Source organism: Aristolochia californica, unplaced genomic scaffold, assembly GCF_029961685.1.
Source record: "Aristolochia californica isolate CCGP_79_NKW_82.1479 unplaced genomic scaffold, dmAriCali1.0.hap1 SCAF_2, whole genome shotgun sequence".
NCBI lineage: Eukaryota > Viridiplantae > Streptophyta > Magnoliopsida > Piperales > Aristolochiaceae > Aristolochia > Aristolochia californica.
Genome location: NW_027181881.1, coordinates 28,861,253 through 28,886,128, shown reverse-complemented (window position 1 = coordinate 28,886,128; position 24,876 = coordinate 28,861,253).

Below are 24,876 nucleotides of genomic sequence, written 5' to 3'. Positions count from 1 at the left end.
AATAGCTGACCTAACAATCATAGATGATTGTAAAGTGATTTACCATGTGTAACGGGCTATTTGTTTTTTTAAGAATTGACTTATGGGTTGGGAGTCAATACTCAGTTAAAAATTCCCCGTCTCCCCGTTTTCCTGACGATTGCAAAACCTGATATATAAAAGCTGCAAAGAGTTTACAATCCCTAAAAATTACAGACACTATTTGGAATTATCTCTCTCTACTTTTGTGCATTTTGAATTTCCATTTTAGATGTAAAATTTTTTCTTAAATCAAAACTTTGAGTTTTCGCTCTCCCTTCACCCCGTTAACAAAAAAAGGCAACTAGATCACATCAAATAAAAAATTTTAGAGTTTATGTATGGAAAAGATTAAAAACAATAACAAATGTAAGAAAAGAAATTTTATTCACACACCACAAATGAACACAAAAGTTTTGTGATCCAAGTTTTGGAAATTCCACTAGTTCAACTCTTGATAGCTTGGAATTTTATAAGAACGAGATTTCTTTTACACTTGTTGCAAAAATGGATATGCATGCTTGAAACAAGTTAAAGATTCAAATGACTTATGGATCCAAACCTTATAAAGAGAATAACAAACGGTCATTAAATTCTCCAGTGAACATGCGGTCGGATATTTATTGGAGTCAAACAAGCCATTATTTTGCCCATTTACAAAAACCTGACCTAACAATCATAGTTGACTGTAAAGTGATTTATGATGCACAATGGGCTATATTTTTGAAAAAAATGACTTATGGATAGGGAGTCAACACTGAGTTTAAAATCCCCCACCTCTCCCTTTTCCCGAAGATTGCAAAACCTGATATATAAAAACTAAAAAGAGTTTAGAATCCCTAAAAATTATGACGCCCTTTGGAATTATCTCTCTCTACATTTGTGCATTGTGCATTTTCATTTTAGATGTATACTTTTTTCTTAAATCAAAACTTTGAGTTTTCGCTATCCCTTCACCCCATAAACAAAAAAGGTAAATAGATCACAACAAAATGAAAATTTTAGAGTTTATGTATGGAAAAAATTTTAAAAAATAACAAATGTAAGTAAAGAAATTTTATTCACATACCACAAATGAACACAAAAGTTTTGTTATCCAAGTTTGGGAAATTCGACTAGTTCAACCATTGATAGAATATAATTTTATAAGAACGAGATTTCTTCTACACATGTTTTAAAAATGGATATGCATGCTTGAAACAAGTTAAAGATGCAAACAACCTGTGGATCCAAACCATTTAAAGAGAATAACAAATGCTCATTAAATTCTCCAGTGAACGTGCAGTGGGATATTTACCCGAGTCAAACTAGCCATTATTTTGCCCATTTAGAAAAAGCTGACCTAAGAATCATAGATGATTGTAAAGTGATTTATCACGCATAATGGGCTATATTTTTTAAAGAACTGACTTATAGATTGGGAGTCAACACTCAGTTAAAAATCCCCCGCCTCCCCCTTTTCTCAATGATTGCAAAACCTGACATATAAACAGTGAAAAATGTTTACAATCCCAAAAAGTTACAGACACTCTTTGGAATTATCTCTCCCTACATTTGTTCATTGTGAATTTCCTTTTTAGATGTATATTTTTTTCTTAAATATAAACTTTGAGTTTTCGCACTCCCTTCACCCTGTAAACAAAAAAGGCAAACAGATCACAACAAAATAAAAATTTTAGAGTTTATGAATGGAAAAAAATTAAGACAATACCAAATGTAAGAAAGAAAATTTTATTCACACACCACAAATGAACACAAAAGTTTTGTTATCCAAGTTTTGAAATTCCACTAGTTCAACCTTTGATAGCTTGGAATTTTATAAGAATGAGATTTCTTCTACACATGTTTTAAAAATGGATATGTATGCTTGAAACATGTTAAACATGCAAATGACCTGTGGATCCAAACCTTTTAAAGAGAATAACAAACGCTCATTAAATTCTCCGGTGAACATGCGGTGAGATATTTACCCGAGTCAAACAAGCCATTATTTTGCCCATTTTCAAAAAGCTAACTTGACAATCATAGTTGATTGTAAAGTGATTTATCATGCGCAACGGGCTATATTTTTGTAAGAAATGACTTATGGATTGGGAGTCAACACTCAGTTAAAAATCCTCCGCCTCATCTTTTCCCGATGATTGCAAAACCTGGTATATAAAAACTGAAAAGTGTTTCCAATCCCTAAAAATTACAGAAACACTTTTGAATTATCTCTCTCTACATTTGAGCATTGTGCAATTCCATTTTAGATGTATAATTTTCTTAAATCAAAACTTTTTGTTTTCGCTCTCCCTTCACCCCGTAAACAATAAAGGCAAATAGATTACAACAAAATAAAAACTTTAGAGTTTATGTATGGTAAAAATTTAAAACAATAACAAATGTAAAAAAAGAAATTTTTTTCACAACCACAAATGAACATAGAAGTTTTGTTATCCAAGTTTGGGAAATTCCACTAGTTCGCCGCTTGATAGCTTGGCATTTTATATGAACGAGATTTCTTCTACACATGTTTTAAAAATGGATATGCATGCTTGAAAACTTTTAAAGATGCAAATTATCTATGGATTCAAAACTTTTAAAAAGAATAACAAACACTCATTAAATTCTCCAGTGAACGTGCGGTGGGATATTTACCCGAGTCAAACAAGCCATTATTTTGCCCATTTACAAAAAGCTGACCTAACAATCGTAGATGATTGTAAATTGATTTATCATGCGTAACGGGCTATATTTTTTAAATAAATGACTTATGGATAGGGAGTCAAAACTCACCTAAAAATCCCCCGCCTCCCCCTTTTCTCGACGATTGCAAAATATGATATATAAAAACTGAAAAGTGTTTACTATCCCTAAAAATTACAGAAACTCATTGGAATTATCTCTCTTTACATTTGTGCATTGTGCATTTCCATTTTAGATGTATACTTTTTTCTTAAATGAAAACATTGAGTTTTCGCTCTCCCTTCACCCCGTAAACAAAAAATGCAATAGATCACAACAAAATGAAAATTTTAGAGTTTATGTAAAGAAAAAATTTAAAACAAAAAAAATGTCAGAGAGCAAATTTTATTCACACACCACAAATTAACACAATAGTTTTGTTATCTAAGTTTGGGAAATTCCACTAGTTCAAACCTTGATAGCTTGGAATTTTATACGAACGAGATTTCTTCTACACATGTTTTAAAACTGGATATGCATGCTTGAAACATGTTAAAGATGCAAATTACCTATGGATCCAATGCTTTTAAAGAGAATAACAAATGCTCATTAAATTCTCCTGTGAATGTACGGTGGGATATTTACCCGAGTCAAACCAGCCAATATTTTCCCATTTACAAATAGCTAACCTAACAATCATAGATGATTGTAAAGTGATTTACCAAGTGTAGAGGGCTATTTTGTTTTGTAAGAATTGACTTATGGGTTGGGAGTCAACACTCAGTTAAAATTCCCCCGCCTCCCCGTTTTCTCGACGATTACAAAACCTGATAAATAAAAGCTGAAAAGTGTTTACAATCCCTAAAAATTATAGACACTCTTTGGAATTATCTCTCTCTCTAAATTTGTGCATTAAGCATTTCCATTTTAGATGTAAAATTTTTTCTTAAATCGAAACTTTGAGTTATCGCTCTCCCTTCACCCCGACAACGAAAAAAGGCAACCAGATCACAACAAAATGAAAATTATAGAGTTTATGTATGGAAAAAATTAAAAACAATAACAAATGTAAGAAAATAAATTTTATTCACACACGACAAATGAACACAAAAGTTTTGTGATGCAAGTTTGGGAAATTCCACTAGTTCAACCCATATGGCTTGGAATTTTATAAGAACGAGATTTCTTCTACACATGTTACAAAAATGGATATGCATGCTTGAAAAATGTTAAAGATTCAAATGACTTAGGGATCCAAACCTTTTAAAAAGAATACAAACACTCATTAAATTCTCCAGTGAACATGTGGTGGGATATTTACATGAGTCAAAAAGGCCATTATTTTGCCCATTTACAAAAACCTGACCTAACAATCATAGATTATTGTAATGTGATTTATCATGCGCAACGGGCTATATTTTTGAAACAAATGACTTATGGATTGGGAGTTAACGCTCAGTTAAAACTCCCCCACCTCCCGCTTTTCCGGACGATTGCAAAACCTAATATATAAAAACTAAAATGAGTTTACAATCCATAAAAATTATGACGGTCTTTGGAATTATCTCTATCTACATTTGTGCATTTTGCATTTCCATTTTAGATGTATACTTTTTTCTTAAATCAAAACTTTGAGTTTTCGCTCTCCCTTAACTCCATAAACAAAAAAGGTAAATAGATCAAAACAAAAAGAAAATTTTAGAGTTTAAGTATGGAAAAAATTTAAAAAAATATCAAATGTAAGTAAAGAAATTTTATTCACACACAACAAATGAACACAAATTTTTTGTTATCCAAGTTTGGGAAATTGCACTAGTTCAACCCTAGATTGCTTGGAAATTTATAAGAACGAGATTTCTTCTACACATGTTGTAAAAATGCATATGCATGCTTGAAACATGTTAAAGATTCAAATGATTTATGGATCCAAACCTTTTAAAGAGAATAACAAACACTCATTAAATTCCCCAGTGAACGTGCAGTGGGATATTTATCCAAGTCAAACAAGCCATTATTTTGCCTATTTACAAAAAGCTTACCTAACAATCATAGATGATTGTAAAGTGATTAATCATGTGCAATGGGCTATATTTTTTATAGAAATGACAAATGGATTTGGAGTCAACACTCAGTTAAAAATCCCCCGCCTCCCCTTTTTCCCGAGGATTGCAAAACCTGATATATAAAAACTGAAAAGAGTTTGCAATGCCTAAAAATTACAGACACTCTTTGGAATTATCTCTCTCTACATTTGTGCATTATGCATTTCCATTTTAGATGTATACTTTTTTCTTAAAACAAAACAATGAGTTTTCGCTCTCCCTTCAACCCGTCACCAAAAAAAGGCAACTAGATCACAACAAAATGAAAATTTTAGAGTTTATGTATGGAAAATATTTTAAAAAAAACAAATTTAAGGAAAGAAATTTTATTCACACACCACAAATGAACACAAAAGTTTTGTGATCCAAGTTTGGGAAATTCCACTAGTTCAACCCTTGGCAGCTTGGAATTTTATAAGAACGAGATTTCTTCTACACGTGTTGTAAAAATGGATATGCAAGCTTGAAACATGTTAAAGATTCAAATGACTTCTGGATCCAAACCTTTTAAAGAGAATAACAAACGCTTATTAAATTCTCCAGTGAACGTGCGGTGGGATATTTACCGAAGTCAAATAAGCCATTATTTTGCCCAATTACAAAAAGCTGGCCTAACATTCATAGATGATTTTAAAGTGATTTATCATGCGCAACGGGCTATATTTTTGAAAGAAATGACTTATAGATTGGGAGTCAACGCTCAGTTAAAAATCCCCCGCCTCACCGTTTTCCTGATGATTGAAAAACCTGATATATAAAAACTGAAAAGAGTTTACAATCCCTAAAAATTACAAACACTCTTTGGAATTATCTCTCTCTACATTTGTGCATTGTGCATTTCCATTTTAGATGTATACTTTTTTCTAAAATCAAAACTTGGAGTTTTCGCTCTCCCTTCACCCCCGTAAACAAAAAAAGCAAATAGATCACAACAAAATGAAAAATTTACAGTTGATGTATGAAAAAATTTTAAAACAATAACAAATGTAAGGAAGGAAATTTTTTTCTCACACCAAAAATTAACGCAAAAGTTTTGTTATCCAAGTTTGGGAAATTCCACAAGTTCCACCCTTGATAGCTTAGAATTTTATAAGAACGAGATTTCTTCTACACATGTTTTAAAAATGGATATGCATGCTTGAAAGATGTTAAAAATGCAAATGACCTCTGGATCCAAACCTTTTAAAGAGAAAAATAAATGCTCATTAAATTCTCCAGTGAACGTGCGGTGGGATATTTACCCAAGTCAGACAAGCCATTATTTTGCCCATTTACAAAAAGCTGACCTAACAATAATAGATGATTGTCAAGTGATTGATCATGCCTAACGGGCTATATTTTTTTGTAAAAAATGACTTATGGATTGGGAGTCAACACTCAGTTAAAAATCCCCTACCTCTCCCTTTTCCCGGCAATTGCAAAACCTGATATATAAAAACTTAAAAGAGTTTACAATCCATAAAAATTATAGGCACTCTTTGGAATTATCTTTCTCTACATATGTGCATTGTGCATTGTCCAATTCCATTTTAGATGTATATTTTTTTCTTAAACTAAAACTTTGAGTTTTCGCTCTCCCTTTAACATGTAAACAAAAAGGCAATTAGATCACAACAAAATGAAAATTTTAGAGTTTATGTATGGAAAAAATTTAAAATAATAACAAATTTAAGTAAGAAAATTTTATTCACACACCACAAATGAACACAAAAGTTTTGTTACCCAAGTTTGGGAAATTCCACTAGTTCAACCATTGATAGCTTGGAATTTTATAAGAACGAGATTTCTTCTACACATGATTTAAAAATGGATATGCATGCTTGAAAGATGTTAAAGATGCAAATGGCTTATGGATGCAAACCTTTTAAAGAGAATAACAAACGCTCATTAAATTCTCTAGTGAACGAGCAGTGGGATATTTACCTGAGTCAAACAAGGCATCATTTTGCCCATTTCCAAAAAGCTGACCTAACAATCATAGATGATAGTAAAGTGATTTATCATGCGTAACAGGCTATATTTTTGTAAGAAATGACTTATGGATTGGGAGTCAACACTCAGTTAAAATTCCTCCGCCTCCCCATTTTCTCGACGATTGCATAACCTGATATATAAAAACTGGAAAGAGTGTACATTCCCTAAAAATTAAAGACACTCTTTCTAATTATCTCTCTCTATATTTGTTCATTGTGCATTTCCATTTTATATGTATACTTTTTTCTTAAATCAAAACTTTGAGTTTTCACTCTACCTTCACCCCGTAAACAAAAAAGGCAAATAGATCACAACAAAAAGAAAATTTTAGAGTTTATGTATGTAAAAAATTTGAAACAATAACAAATGTAAGTAAGGAAATTTTAATCACACACCACAAATGAACACAAAAGTTTTGTTATGCAAGTTTGGGAAATTCCACTAGTTCAACCCTTGATAGCTTTGAATTTAATAAGAACGAAATTTCTTCTACAATGTTTTAAAAATGGATATGCATCCTTGAAACATGTTAAAAATGCAAATGACCTATGGATCCAAACCTTTTAAAGAGAACAACAAACACTTTAAATTCTCCAGTGAACGTGCGGTGGGATATTTACCCGAGTCAAACAAGCCACTATTTTGCCCATTTACCAAAAGCAGACCTAACAATCATGGATGGTTGTAAAGTGATCGATCATGCCTAACAGGCTATATTTTTTTGTAACAAATGACTTATGGATTGGGAGTCAACACTCAGTTAAAAATGTCCCGCCTCTCCCTTTTCCCGGCAATTGCAAATCCTGATATATAAAAACTGAAAAGAGTCTACAATCCATAAAAATTATAGGCACTCTTTGGAATTATCTTTCTCTACATATGTGCATTGTGCATTGTCGATTTCCATTTTAGATGTATACTTTTTTCTTAAACCAGAACTTTGAGTTTTTGCTCTCCCTTTACCCTGTAAACAAAAAGGCAAATAGATCACAACAAAATGAAAATTTTAGAGTTTATGTATGGAAAAAATTTAAAATAATAAGAAATGTAATTAAGGAAATTTTATTCACACACTAAAAATGAACACAAATATTTTGTTATCCAAGTTTGGGAAATTGCACTAGTTCAACCTTTGATAGCTTGGAATTTTATAAGAACGAGATTTCTTCTACACATGTTTTAAAAATGGATATGCATGCTTGAAAGATGTTAAAGATGCAAATGGCCTATGGATGCAAAGCTTTTAAAGAGAATAACAAACGCTCATTAAATTCTCCAATGAACAAGCGGTGAGATATTTACCTTTGTCAAACAAGGCATCATTTTGCCCATTTACAAAAAGCTGACCTTACAATCATAGATGATAGTAAAGTGATTTATCATGCGTAACGGGCTATATTTTTTTAAGAAATGTCTTATGGATCGGGAGTCAACACTCAGTTAAAATTCCTCCGCCTCCCCCTTTTCTCGATGATTGCAAAACCTGATATATAAAAACTGGAAAGAGTTTACATTCCCTAGAAATTAAAGACACTCTTTGGAATTATCTCTCTCAATATTTGTGCATTGTGCATTTCCATTTTATATGTATACTTTTTTCTTAAATCAAAACTTTGAGTTTTCATTCTACCTTCACCCCGTAAACAAAAAAGGCAAATAGATCACAACAAAAAGAAAATTTTAGAGTTTATGTATGGAAAAAATTTGAAACAATAACCAATGTAAGTAAGGAAATTTTAATCACACACCACAAATTAACACAAAAGTTTTGTTAACCATCTTTGGGAAATTCCACTAGTTCAACCCTTGATAGCTTGGAATTATATAAGATCGAGATTTTTTCTACACATGTTGTAAAAATGGATATGCAAGCTTAAAACTAGTTAAATATGGAAATGACCTATGGATCTAAACCTTTTAAAGAGAATAAAAAATGCTCATTAAATTCTCCTATGAAAGTGCGGTGGGATATTTACCCGAGTCAAACAAGCCATTATTTTACCCATTTACAAAAAGCTGCCCTAACAATCATAGATGATTGTAAAATGATTTATCATGCGTTACGAGCTATATTTTTGTGAGAAATGACTTATGGATTGGGCGTCAACACTCTGTTAAAAATCCCCCACCTCCCCCTTTTCCCGACGATTGCAAAACCTGATATATAAAAACCAAAAAGTGTTTACAATCCCTAAAAATTACAAACACTCTTCGGAATTATTTCTCTCTAAATTTGTGCATTGTGTATTTCCATTTTAGATGTATATTTTTTTCTTAAATCAAAACTATGAGTTTTTGCTCTCGCTTCACCCCGTTAACAAAAAACGTAAATAAAGCACAACATAATGAAAATTTTAGAGTTTATGTATAAAATAAATTTAAAACAATAACAAATGTAAGTAAAGAAATTTTATTCACACACCACCAATGAACACAAAAGTTTTGTTATCCAAGTTTGGGAAATTCCACTAGTTCAGCCCTTGATAGTTTGGAATTTTACAAGAACAAGATTTCTTCTACACATGTTTTAAAATGGATATGCATGCCTGAAACAAGATAAAGATGAAAATGACCTATGGATGCAAACCTTTTAAAGAGAATAACAAACGGTCATTAAATTCTCCAGTGATCGTGCGGTGGGATATTTACCCGAGTCAAATAAGGCATTATTTTTCCCATTTACAAAAAACTGACCTAACAATCATAGATGATAGTAAAGTAATTTATCATGCGCAATGGGCTATATTTTTGTAAGAAATGACTTATGGATTGGGAGTCAATACTCAGTTAAAACTCCTCCGCCTCCCCCTTCTCTCGACATTTGCAAAACCTGATATATAAAATTTGAAAAAAGTTTACATTCCCTAAAACTAACAGACACACTTTGGAATTATCTCTCTCTAAATTTTTGCATTGTGCATTTCCATTATAGATGTATACGTTTTTCTTAAATCAAAACTTTGAGTTTTCACTGTCCCTTCACCTCGTAAACAAAAAACCCAAATAGATCACAACAAAATGAAAATTTTAGAGTTTATGATAGGAAAAAATTTGAAATAATAACAAATATAAGTAGGGAAATTTTATTCACACACCACAAATGAACACAAAAGTTTTGTTATCCATGTTTGGGAAATTCCACGAGTTGAACCCTTGATAGCTTGAAATTTTATACGAACGAGATTTTTTCTACACATGTTGTAAAAATGGATATGCATGCTTAAAACTTGTTAAAGATGCAAATGACCTATGGATCCAAACCTTTTAAAGAGAATAACAAATGCTCATTAAATTCTCCTGTGAATGTGCGGTGGGATATTTACCTGAGTCAAACAAACCATTATTTTACCCATTTACAAAAGCTGACCTAACAATCATAGATGACTATAAAGTGATTTATCATGTGTAACGGGCTATATTTTATAAAGAAATGACTTATGGATTGGGAGTCAACCCTCAGTTAAAAATTACCCGCCTCCCCCTTTTCTCTATGATTGTAAAACATGATATATTAAAACAGAAAAGATTTTACAAACCCTAAAAATTACAGACACTCTTTGGAATTATCTCTCTCTATATTTTTGCATTGTGCATTTCCATTTTAGATGTATACTATTTTCTTAAATAAAAATTTGAGTTTTCGCTCTCCCTTCACCCCGTAAACAAAAAAGGCAAATAGATCACAACAAAATGAAACTTTTAGAGTTAATGCATGCAAAAGATTTAAAACAATAACAAATGTAAGTAAAGAAATTTTATTCACAGACAACAAATGACACAAAAGTTTTGTTATCCAAGTTTGGGAAATTCCACTAGTTCAACCCTTGATAGCTTTGAATTTTATCAGAATGACATTTCTTCTACACATGTTTTAAAAATGGATATCCATGCTTGAAACATGTTTAAGATGCAAATGACCTATGGATGCAAACCTCTTAAAGAGAATAACAAACGCTCATTAAATTCTCTAGTGAACGTGCGGTGGGATATTTACACGAGTCAAACAAGCCATTATTTTGCCCATTTACAAAAAGCTGACCTAACAATCATAGATGATTGTAAAGTTATTTATCATGTGTAACGGGCAATATTTTTGGATGAAATGACTTAAGGATTGGAAGTCAACACTCAGTTAAAAATCCCCTGCCTCCCCCTTTTCCCGACGAATGCAAAACCTAATATATAAAAACTTAAAAGAGTTTACAATCTCTAAAAGTTACAGACACTCTTTGGAATTATCTCTCCCTACATTTGTGCATTGTGCATTTCCCAAACCTTGATCCAAAACTTTTGAAGAGAATAATAAACGCTCATTAAATTCTCTAGTGAACGTACGGTGGGATATTTACCCAAGTCAAACAAGCCATTATTTTGCCCTTTTACAAAAAGCTGAGCAAACAATCATAGATGATTGTAAAGTGATTTATCATGCATAATGGGAAATATTTTTTTAAGAAATGACTTATGGATTGGGAGTCAACACTCAGTTAAAAATCCATGCCACCCCCTTTTCCCGACGATTGCAAAACCTGATATATAAAAACTGAAAAGAGTTTACAATCCCTAAAAATTACAGACACTCTTTGGAATTATCTTTCCCTACTTTGTGCATTGTGCATTTCCATTTTAGATGTACACTTTTTTCTTAAAACAAAACTTTGAGTCTTTGCTCTCCCCTCACCGAGTAAACCAAAAACGCAAATAGATCACAACATAATGAAAATTTTAGAGTTTATGTATGGAAAAAATTTTAAATAATAAAAAATGTAAGTAAAGAAATTTTATTCACACACCACAAATGAACACAAAAGTTTTGTTATCCAAGTTTGGGAAATTCCACTAGTTCAAACCTTGATAGCTTGGAATTTTATAAGCACAAGATTTCATCTACACATGTTTTAAAAATGGACATGCATGCTTGAAACATGTTAAAGATGCAAATGACCTACAGATGCAAAACTTTTAAAGAGAATAACAAACGTTCATTAAATTCTCTAGTGAACGTGCGGTCGGATATTTACTAGTGTCAAACCAGCCATTATTTTGCCCATTTATAAAAAGCTGACCTAACAATCATAGATGATTTTAAAGTGATTTATCATGCATAACGTTCTATATTTTTGTAAGAAATGACTTATGGATTGGGAGTCAACACTCCATTAAAAATCTCCCGCCTCCCTCTTTTCCTGACGTTTGCAAAACCTGATATATAACAACTAAAAAGAGATTACAATCCCTAAAAATTATAGACCCTCTTTGGAATTATCTCTCTCTAAATTTTTGCATTGTGCATTTCCATTTTAGATGTATAATTTTTTCTTAAATCAAAACTTTGAGTTTTTGCTCTCCCTTCACCCCGTAAACAAAAAAAGGCAAATAGATCACAACAAAATGAAAATTTTAGAGTTTATGTATGGAATAAATTTAAAACAATAACAAATGTAAGTAAGGAAATTTTATTCACACACCACAAATGAACACAAAAGTTTTGTTATCCAAGTTTGGGAAATTCCACTAGTTCAACCCTTGATAGCTTTAAATTTTATAAGAACGAGATTTCTTCTACACATGTTTTAAAAATGGATATCCGTGCTGGAAACATGTTAAAGATACAAATGACCTATGTATCCACACCTTTTAAAGAGAATAAAAAGCGCGCATTAAATTCTCCTATGAACGTGCAGTGGGATATTTACCCAAGTCAAACAAACCATTATTTTGCCCATTTACAAAAAGCTGACCTAAAAATCATAGATGATTGTAAAGTGATCTATCATGTTTAACAGGCTATTTTTTTTAAACAAATGACTTATGGATTGGGAGTCAACACACAGTTAAAAATCCCCCGCCTGTCCCTTTTCCCGACAATTACAAAACTTGATATATAAAACTGAAAAGAGTTTACAATCCCTAAAAAATATAGACACTCTTAAGAAATATCTTCTCTACATTTGTGCATTGTGCAATTCTATTTTAGATGTATATTTTTTTCTTAAATCAAAACTTTGCGTTTTTCGCTCTCCCTTCACCCCGTAAACAAAAAAGGTAAATAGATAACAACAAAATGAAAATTTAAGAGTTTATGTTTGGAAAAAAAATTAAAAATAAAAAATTTAAGTAAATAAATTTTATTCAAACACCTCAAATGAACACAAAAGTTTTGTTATCCAGGTTTGGGAAATTCCACTAGTTCAACCCTAGATAGCTTGGAAATTTATAAGAACGAGATTTCTTCTACACATGTAGTAAAAATGGATATACATGCATGAAACATGTTAAAGATTTAAATGACCCATGGATCCAAGCCTTTTAAAGAGAATAACAAACGCTCATTAAATTCTCCAGTGAACGTGCAGTGGAATATTTATCCGAGTCAAACAAGCCATTATTTTGCCCATTTACAAAAAGCTTACCTAAAAATCATAGATTATTGTAAAGTGATTTATCATGCCCAATGGGCTATATTTATCAAACAAATGACTTATTGATTGGGAGTCAACACTCAATTAAAAATCCCCCGCCTCCCCCTTTTCCCAACGATTGCAAAACCTGATATATAAAAACTGAAAAGAGTTTGCAATCCCTAAAAATTATGATACTCTTTGGTATTATCTCTCTCTACATTTGTGCATTGTGCATTTCCATTTCAGATGTATACTTTTTTCCTAAATCAAAACTTTGAGTTTTCGCTCTCCCTTCACCCCATAAACAAAAAAGGTAAATAGATCACAGCAAAATGAAAATTTTAGATTTTATGTATGGAAAAAATTTTAAACCATAAAAAATGTAAGTAAAGAAATTTTTTTCATCCACCTCAAATGAAAACAAAAGTTTTGCTATCCAAGTTTGTGAAATTCCACTAGTTCAACCCTAGATAGCTTGGAAATTTATTAAAACGAGATTTCTTCTACACTTGTTGTAAAAATGCATATGCATGCTTGAAACATGTTAAAGATGCAAATGACCTATGGATCCAAACCTTTTAAAGAGAATAACAAACACTCATTAAATTCTCCTGTGAACGTGCGATGGGATATTTACCCGAGTCAAACAAGCCATTATTTTGCCCATTTACAAAAAGCTTACCTAACAATCATAGATGATTGTAAAGTGATTTATCATGGGCAACGGGCTATATTTTTGAAGGAAATGACTTATGGATTGGGAGTCGACACTCAATTAAAAATCCCTCGCCTCCCCCTTTTGCCAACGATTGCAAAACCTTATATATAAAAACTAAAAAGAGTTTGCAATCCCTAAGAATTATAGACACTCTTTGGAATTATCTCCCTCTACATTTGTGCATTGTGCATTTCCATTTTTGATATATCCATTTTTTTTAAATCCAAACTTTGAGTTTTCGCTCTCTCTTCACCACGTAAACAAAAAAGACAAATAGATCACAACAAAATGAAGATATTAGAGTTTATGTATGAAAAAAAATTTAAAACAGTAACAAATGTAAGTAAGGAAATATTATTCAAACACCACAAAGGAACACAAAAGATTTGTTATCCAAGTTTGGGAAATTCCACTTCTTCAACCCTTGATAGCTTGGAATTTTATGAGAACGAGATTTCTTCTACACATGTTTTAAAAATGGATAGGCATGCTCGAAACAAGTTAAAGATGCAAATGACCTATGGATCCAAATCTTTTAAAGAGGATAACAAAAGCTCATTAAATTCTCCAGTGAACGCGCAGTGGGATATTTACCCTAGTCAAACAAGCCATTATTTTACCCATTTACAAAAAGCTTACCTAACAATCATAGATGATTGTAAAGTGATTTATCATGCGTAACGGGCTATATTTTTTTAAGAAATGACTTATGGATTGGGAGTCAACACTCAGTTAAAAATCCCCAGCCTCCCTCGTTTCCCGACGATTGCAAAACCTGATATATAAAAACTGAAAAGAGTTTACAATCCCTAAAAATTTAAGACACTCTTTGGAATTATCTCTCTCTACAATTGTGCATTGTGCATTTACATTTTAAATGTATACTTTTTTCTTAATTCAGAACTTTGAGTTTTCCGTCTCCCTTCACCCTGTAAACAAAAAAGAAAAATAGGAACGAAATGAAAATTTTAGTGTTTATGTATGTTAAAAATTTAAAACAATAACAAATGTAAGTATATAAATTTTATTCACACTCCACAAATGTACACAAAAGTTTTGTTATCCAAGTTTTGGAAATTCCACTTGTTCAACCCTTGATTGCTTGGAATTTTATCAGAACGAGATTTCTTCCACACATGTTTGAAAAAAGGATATTCATGCTTGAAACATGTTAAAGATGCAAATGACCTATGGATGGAAACCTTTCAAAGAGAATAACAAACGCTCATTGAATTTTCCAGTGAACGTGCGGTGGGATATTTACCCGAGTCAAACAAGCCATTATTTTGCCCATTTACAAAAAGCTGACCTAAAAAAGATAGATGATTGGAAAGTGATTTATCATGCGTAACGGGCTATATTTTTGTAAGAATGACTTATGGATTTGGAGTCAACACTCAGTTAAAAATACCCCGCCTCTCCCTTTTCCCGACAATTGCAAAACCTGATATATAAAAACTGAAATAAGTTTACAATCCCTAAAAGTTACAGACACTCTTTGGAATTATATCTCTCGACATTTTTGCATTTTGCATTTCCATTTTAGATGCATACTTTTTTCTGAAATCAAAACTTTGAGTTTTCACTCTCCCTTAACCCCATAAACAAAAAAGGCAAATAGATCACAACGAAATGAAAATTTTGGAGTTTATGTATGAAAATATTTAAAAGAATAAAAAATGTAAGTAAGGAAATTTTTTCACACACCACAAATGAAATCAAAAGTTTTGTTATCCAAGTTTGGGAAATTCCACTAGTTCAACCCTTGGTAGCTTGGAATTTTATAAGAACGAGATTTCTTCTACACATGTTTTAAAAATGGATATGCATGCTTCAAATATGTTAATGATGCAAATGTCCTATGGATCCAAATATTTTAAAGAGATGAACAAACACTCATTAAATTCACCAGTGAACGTGCGGTGGGATATTTATCCGAGTCAAACAAGCCATTATATTGCCCAATTAAAAAAAGTTTACCTAAAAATCATAGATGATTGTAAAATGATTTATCATGTGTAATGGGCAGTTTTTTTGTAAGAAATGACTTATTGATTGGGAGTCAACATTCAGTTAAAAATTTCCCTCCTCCCCTTTTTCCCGATGAGTGCAAAACCTGATATATAAAAACTGAAAAGAGTTTACATTCCCAAAAAATTACAGACACGCTTTGGAATTATCACTCTCTACATTTGTGCATTGTGCATTTCCATTTTAGATGTATATTCGATCTCCCTTCACCCTGTAAAAAAAAGGCAAATTGATCACAACAAAATGAAAATTTTAGATTTTATGTATGGAAAATATTTAAAACAATAACAAATGTAAGTAAAGAAATTTTATTCACACACCACAAATGAACACAAAAGTTTTGTTATCCAGGTTTGGGACCCTTGATAGCCTGGAATTTTATAAGAACGAGATTTCTTCTACTCAAATTTTGAAAATGGATATGTATGCTTGAAACATGTTAAAGATGCAAATGACCTATGGATCCTATATTTTAAAGAGAATAAAAAATGCACATTAAATTTTCCAGTGAACGTACGGTGGGATATTTACCCGAGTCAAACAAGCCATTATTTTGTCCATTCACAAAAATCTGTCCTTACAATCATATATGATTGTAAAGTGATTTATCATGCGTAACGGGCTATATTTTTTTAAGAAATGACTTACGGATTGGGAGTCAACACTCAGTTAAAAATCCCCTACCTCCCCCTTTTCCCGACGATTGAAAAACCTGATATATAAAAACTGAATAGAGTTTACAATCCCTAAAAATTACAAACACTCTTTGGAATTATCTCTCTCTACATTTGTGCATTGTGCATTTCCATTTTAGATTTGTACTTTTTTCTTAAATCAAAACTTTGATTTTTCGCTCTCCCTTCACCTCGTAAACAAAAAAGACAAATAGATCACACCAAAATGAAAATATTAGAGTTTATGTATGGAAAAAAATTAAAACAGTAATAAAATTAAGTAAGGAAATTTTATTCACACACCACAAATGAACACTAAAGATTTGTTATCCAAGTTTGGGAAATTCCACTAGTTCAACCCTTGATTTCTTGTTGTTTTAAAAGAACGAGATTTCTTCAACACATGTTTTAAAAATGGAATGTTTGCTTTAAACATGTTAAAGATGCAAATGACCTATGGATCCAAATATTTTAAAGAGAATAACAAACGCTCATTAAATTCTCCAGTGAACATGCGGTGGGATATTTACCCGAGTCAAACAAGCCATTATTTTGCCCATTTACAAAAGGCTCACCTAACAATCATAGATGATAGTAAAGTTTTTTAACATGCATAACGGGCTATATTTTTGTAAGAAATGACTTATGGATTGGGAGTCAACACTCAGTAAAAAATGCCCAGCCTCCCTCTTTTCTTGACGATTGCAAAACATGATATACATAAACTGAAAAGAGTATATAATCGATAAAAATTACATACACTCTTTGGAATTATCTCTCTCTACATGTTTGCATTGTGCATTTCCATTTTGGATGCATACTTTTTCTTAACTCAAAAAAGACAAATTGATCACAACAAAATGTAAATTTTAGAGTTTATGTATGTAAAAATTCTCCAGCGAATGAGATTTCTGCTACACATGTTTTAAAAATGGATATGCATGCTTGATACATGTTAAATATGCAAATGACCTGAGGATCCAAATCTATTAAAGAGAATAACAAACACGATCAATAAATTCTCCAGTGAATGTGCGGTGGGATATTTACCCGAGTCAACAAGAAATTGTTTTGCCCATTTACAAAAACCTTACCCAACAATCATAAATGAATTCAAATTGATTTATCATGCGTAACGGGCTATATTTTTTTAAGAAATGACTTATGGACTGGGAGTCAACACTCCGATAAAAATACCCCGCCTCCCCCTTTTCCCGACGATTGCAAAACCTGAAAAGAGTTTACAATCCCTAAAAATTACAGACACTTTTTGAAATTATCTCTCTCTACATTTGTGCATTGTGCATTTCCATTTTAGATGTATACTTTTTTCTTAAATCAAAACTTTGAGTTCTCGCTCTCCCCTCACCCCGTAAACAAAAAAGGGAAATTGTTCACAACAAAATGAAAATTTAAGAATTTATGTAGGGAAAGAATTTAAAACAATAACAAATGTTAGTAAAGAAATTTTATTCACACACCACAATTGAACACAAAAGTTTTGTTATCCAAGTTTGGGAAATTCTACTAGTTCAACCCTTGATAGCTTGAAATTTTATAAGAATGAGATTTATTCTACACATGTTTGAAAAATGGATGTGCATGCTTGAAACATGTTAAAGATGCAAATGACCTATGGATCCAAACCATTTAAAGAGAACAAAAAACGCTCAATAAACTCTCCAGTGAATGTGCGGTGGGATATTTACCTGAGTCAAACAACCCATTATTTTACCCATTTACAAAAAGCTGCCCTAACAATCATAGATGATTGGAAAGTGATTTATCATGCATAACGGGCTATATTTTTGTAAGAAATGACATATGGATTGGGAGTCAACACTCATTTAAAAATTCCCAGCCACCCCCTTTTCCCGAGGATTCCAAAACGTGATATATAAAAACTGAAAAGAGTTTACAATCCCTAAAAATTAATGACACTCTTTGGAATTATCTCTCTCTACATTTGTACATTGTGCATTTCCATTATAGATATATACTTTTTTCTTAAATCAAAACTTCGAATTTTCGCTCTCCCTTCACTCCATAAACAAAAAAGGGAAATAGATCACAACAAAATGAAAATTTTAGAGTTTATGTGTGGAAAAAATTACAAATGTAAGTAAAGAAATTTTATTCACACACCACAAATGAACACAAAAGTTTTGTTATCACAGTTAGGGAAATTCCACTAGTTCAACCTTTGATAGCTTGGATTTTTATAAGAACAAAGATTTCTTCTACACATGTATTAAAAATGGATATGCATGCTTGAAACTTGTAAAAGATGCAAATGACCTATGGATCCAAACCTTTTAAAGAGAATAACAAACGCTCATTAAATTCTCCAGTGAACGTGCGGTGGGATATTTACCCGAGTCCAACAAGCCATTATTTTGCCCATTTACAAAAAGCTGACCTAACAATCATAGATGATTGTAAAGTGATGTATCATGCGTAATGATTGTAAAGTGATGTATCATGCATAATGGGCTATATTTTTGTAAGAAATAACTTATAGATTGGGTGTTATCACTCAGTTAAAAATCCCTCGCCTCCCCCTTTTCCCGACGATTGCAAAACCTAATATATAAAAACTGAAAATAGTTTACAATCCCTAAAATTAAAGAGACCCTTTGGAATTATCTCTCTCTACATTTTTGCATTGTGCATTTCCATTTTAGTTGTATACTTTTTTATTAAATCAAAACTTTGAGTTTTCGCTCTCCCTTCACCTCATAAACAAAAAAGACAAATAGATCACAACAAAATGAAAATTTTAGCGTTTATGTATGGAAAAAATGGAAAATTTTAGCGTTTATGTTTAAAAAATGGATATGCATGCTTGAAACATTTTAAAGATACAAATGACTAATGGATCCAAACATTTTAAAGAGAATAACAAATGCTCATTAAATTCTCCAGTGAATGTGCGGAGGGATATTTTCCTGAGTCAAACAAGCCATTTTTTTGCCCATTTACAAAAAGCAGCCCTAACAATTTTAGATGTTTGTAAAGTGATTTATCATGCATAACGGGCTATATTTTTGTAAGAAATCACTTAAGGATTGGGAGTCAACACTCACTTAAAAATCCCCCACTTCCCTCTTTTAACAACGATTGTAAAACCTGATATATAAAAACTGAAACGAGTTTAGAATCCAAAAAAATTAATGACACTCTTTTGAATTATCTCTCTCTACATTTGTGCATTGTGCATTTCCATTTTAGATGTATAATTTTTTTGTTAAACTAAAACTTTGAATTTTTGCTCTCTCTTCACCCCGTAAACAAAAAAGGCAAATAGATCTCAACAAAATGAAAATTTTAGAGTTTATGTATGGAAAAAATTTAAAAAAATAACAAATGTAAGTAAAGAAATTTTATTCACACACCACAAATGAACACACAACTTTTGTTACCCAAGTTTTGGAAATTCCACTAGTTCAATGCTTGATAGCTTGGAATTTTATACGAACAAGATTTCTTCTACACAAGTTTTAAAAATGGATATGCATGCTGGAAACATGTTAAAGATGCAAATGACCTATGGATCCAAACCTTTTAATGAGAATAACAAACGCTCATTAAATTCTCTAGTGAATGGGTGATGGGATATTTACCCGAGTGGAACAAGCCATTATTTGTCCCATTTAAAAAACGTCGACCTAACAAACATAGATGATTGTAAAGTAATTTATCATTCGTAACAGGCGATATTTTGTAAGAAATGACTTATGGATTGGGAGTCAACACTCAGTTAAAAATAGCCCGCCGCCCCCTTTTCCCGATGATTGTATAACCTGATATATAAAAATTGAAAAGAGTTTACCAGCCCTAAAAATTACAGACACTCATTGGAATTATCTCTCTCAACATTTGTGCCTTGTGCATTTCCATTTTAGATATATACTTTTTTTTTAAATCAAAACTTTGAGTTTTCTCTCTCCCTTCAACCCGGAAACAACAAAGGCAAATAGATCACAACAAAATGAAAATTTTAGAGTTTATGTATGGAAAAAATTTAAAATAATAACAATTTTCAGATAGGAAATTTTATTCACACACCTCAAATGAACACAAAATTTTTGTTATCCAAGTTTGGGAAATTCCACTACTTGAACCCTTGATAGTTTGGAATTTAATAAGAACGAGATTTCTTCTACACATGTTTTAAAACTGGATATGCATGCTTGAAACATGTTAAAAATGTAAATGACCTATGGATCCAAACCTTTTAAAGAGAATAACAAACGCTCATTAAATATTCCGAAGAACGTGTGGTGGGATATTTACCCCAATCAAACAAGCCATTATTTTGCCTATTTACAAAAAGCTGACATAACAATGATAGATGATTGTAAAGTGATTTATCATGCCTAACGGCCTATATTTTTGTAAGAAATGACTTATGGATTGGGAGTAAACACTCAATTGAAAATCCCCAGCCTCCCCCTTTTCCCGACGATTGCAAAACCTGATATATAAAAACTGAAACGAGTTTACCATCCCTAAAAATTAAAGTAACTCTTTGGAATTATCTCTCTCTACATTTTTGCATTGTGCATTTCCATTTTAGAAGTATACTTTTTTATTAAATCAAAACTTTGAGTTTCGCACTCCCTTCATCCCGCAAACTAAAAAGGAAAATATATCACAATAAAATGAAAATTTTAGAGTTTAAGAATGGAAAAAATTAAAAACAATAAAAAATGTAACTAAGGAAATTTTATTCACACACCACCAATGAACACAAAAGTTTTTTTATCCATGTTTGGGAAATTCCACTATTGCAACCCTTGATAGCTGGGAATTTTATAAGAACGAGATTTCTTCTACAAATGTTTAAAAATGGATATGCATGCTTGAAACATGTTAAAGATACAAATGACCTATGGATCCAAACCTTTTAAAGAGGAAAACAAACCCTCATTAAATTCTCCAGTGAACGTGCGGTGGGATATTTTACTTGAGTCAAACAAACCATTATTTTGCCCATTTACAAAAAGCTTACCTAACAATCATAGATGATTGTAAAGTGATTTATCATGAGTAATGAGCTATATTTTTGTAAGAAATGACTTATGGATTGGGAGTCAACACTCAGTTAAAAATCCCCCGCCTCCCCCTTTTCCCGATGATTGAAAAAATAGATATATAAAAACTGAAAAGAGTTTACAAACTCTAGAAATCACAGACACTCTTTAGAATTATCTCTCTCTACATTTTGGCATTGTGCATTTCCATTTTAGATGTATATTTTTTTCTTAAATCAAAACTTTGAGTTTTCGCTCTCCCTTCACCCTATAAACAAAAAAGGCAAATAGATTACAACAAAATGAAAATTTTAGAGTTTCAGTAGGGAAAAAATTTTAAAAAATAACAAATGTAAGTAAAGAAATTTTATTCACACACCACAAAAGAACACAAAAGTTTTGTTTTCCAAGTTCAGGAAATTCCACTATTTCAACGCTTGATAGCTTGGAATTTTATACAAACAAGATTTCTTCTACACATGTTTTTAAAATTTATATGCATGCTTGAAACATGTTAAAGTTGCAAATGACCTCTGGATCCAAACCTTTTAAAGAGAATAACAAATGCTCATTAAATTCTCTAGTGAATGTGTGATGGGATATTTACATGAGTGAAACAAGCCATTATTTATCCCATTTACAAAAAAGCTGACCTAACAATCATAGAAGATTGTAAAGTAATTTATCATGCATAATGGGTTATATTTTTGTAAGAAATGACTTATAGATTGGGAGTCAACGCTCAGTTAAAAATCCCCCGCCTCCCCCTTTTCCCGACGATTGCAAAACCTGATATATAAAAACTGAAAAGAGTTTACCAGCACTAAAAATTATAGATACTCATTGGAATTATCTCTCTCTACATTTGTGCATTGTGCATTTCCATTTTAGAAGTATACTTTTTTTTAAATAAAAACTTTGAGTTTTCGCTCTCCCTTCACCCCGTAAACAACAAAGGCAAATAGATCACAACGAAATGAAAATTTTAGAGTTTATGTATGGAAAAAATTTAAAACAATAAAAAATGTAAGATAGGAAATTTTATTCACACACCTCAAATGAACATAAAAGTTTTGTTATCCAAGTTTTTGAAATTCCTCTAATTCAACCCTTCATAGCTTGGAATTTAATAAGAATGAGATTTCTTCTACACACGTTTTAAAAATGGATATGCATGCTTGAAACATGTTAAAGATACAAATGACCTATGGATCCAAACCTTTAAATAGAATAACAAACGCTCATTAAATTCTCCAGAGAACGTGCGGTGGGATATTTACTCGAGTCAAACAAGCCATTATTTTTCCCATTTACAAAAAGTTGACCAAACAATCATAAATGTTTGTAAAGTTATTTATCATGCGTAATGGGCTATATTTTTGTAAAACTAAAAAGATTTTACAATCCGTAAAAATTAAAGACACACTTTGGATTTTTCTCTCTCTACATTTGTGCATTGTGCATTTCCATTTTAGATGTATACTTTTTTCTTAAATCAATACTTTGAATTTTCACTCTCCTTTCACCCCGTAAACAAAAAAGGCAAATAGATCACAACAAAATGAAATTTTTAGAGTTTATGTATGGAAGAAATTTTAAAAAATAACTAATGTAAGCAAAGAAATTTTATTCACACACCACAAATGAACACAAAAATTTTGTTATCCAAGTTTGGGAAATTCCACTAGTTCAACCCTTGATAGCTTGGAATTTTTTAAGAACGAGATTTCTTCTACACATGTTTTAAAAATGGATATGCATGCTTGAAACATGTTAAAGATGCAAATGACCTATGGATCCAAACCTTTTAAAGAGAATAACAAACGCTTATTAAATTCTCCAGTGAACGTGCTGTGGGATATTTACCAGAGTCGAAAAAACCATTATTTTGCCCATTTAAAAAAGTTGACCTAAAAATCTTAGATGATTGTAAAGTGATTTATCTTGCGTAATGGGCTACATTTTTTTAAGTAATGACTTATGGATCTGGAGTCAACACTTTGCTAAAAATTCTCCACCTCCCCCTTTTCCCGACGATTGTATAACCTGATATATAAAAACTGAAAAGAGTTTACAATCCCTAAAAATTTCTAACACTCTTTGGAATTATCTCTCTCTTCATTTGAGCAATGTGCATTTCAATCTTAGATGTATACTTTTTTTTTAAATCAAAACATTGAGTTTTCCCTCTCCCTTCATCCCGTAAACAAAAAAGGCAAATAGATCACAACAAAATGAAAATTTTAGAGTTAATGTAAAGAAAATATTTTAAAAAATAACAAATGTAAGTAAAGAAATAATATTCTTACTTCAACAATGAACACAAAAGTTTTGTTATCCAAGTTAGGGAAATTCCACTAGATCAACCCTTGATAGCTTGGAATTTTATAAGAATGAGATTTCTTCTACAAATGTTTTAAAAGTGGAGATGCATGCTTTAAACATGTTAAAGATTCAAATGACCGATGGATCCAAACCTTTTAAAGAGAATAACTAATGCTCATTAAATTCTCTAGAGAATGTGCGATGGGATATTTACCCGAGTCAAACAAGCCATTATTTTGCCCATTCACAAAAAGCTAACCTAACAATCAAAGATGATTGTAAAGTGATTTATCATGCGTAACGGGCTATATTTTTGTAAGAAATGACTTATGGATTAGGAGTAAACACTCAGTTAAAAATCCCCTGCCTCCCCTTTTTCCCGATGATTGCAAAACCTGATATATAAAAATTGAAAAGAGTTTACCATCCCTAAAAATTAAAGACCCTCTTTCAAATTATCTCTCTCGTGCATTGTGCATTTCGATTTTAGATGTATACTTTTTTATTAAATCAAAACTTTGAGTTTTCGCTCTCACTTCACCCCGCATACTAAAAAGGTAAATAGATCACAACAAAATAAAAATTTTAGAGTTTATGTATGGAAAAATTAAAAACAATAACCAATGTAAGTTAGGAAATTTTATTCACACACCACCAATGAACACAAAAGTTTTGTCATCCAAGTTTGGGAAATTCCACTAGTTCAACCCTTGATAGCAGGGAATTTTATAAGAACGAGATTTCTTCTACACATGTTTTAAAAATGGATATGCATGCTTGAAACATGTTAAAGATGAAAATGACCTATGGATCCAAACCTTTTAAAGAGAATAACAAACGGTCATTAAATTCTCCAGTGAACGTGCAGTGGGATATTTTCCCGAGTCAAACAAGCCATTATTTTGCCCATTTAAAAATATTTGACCT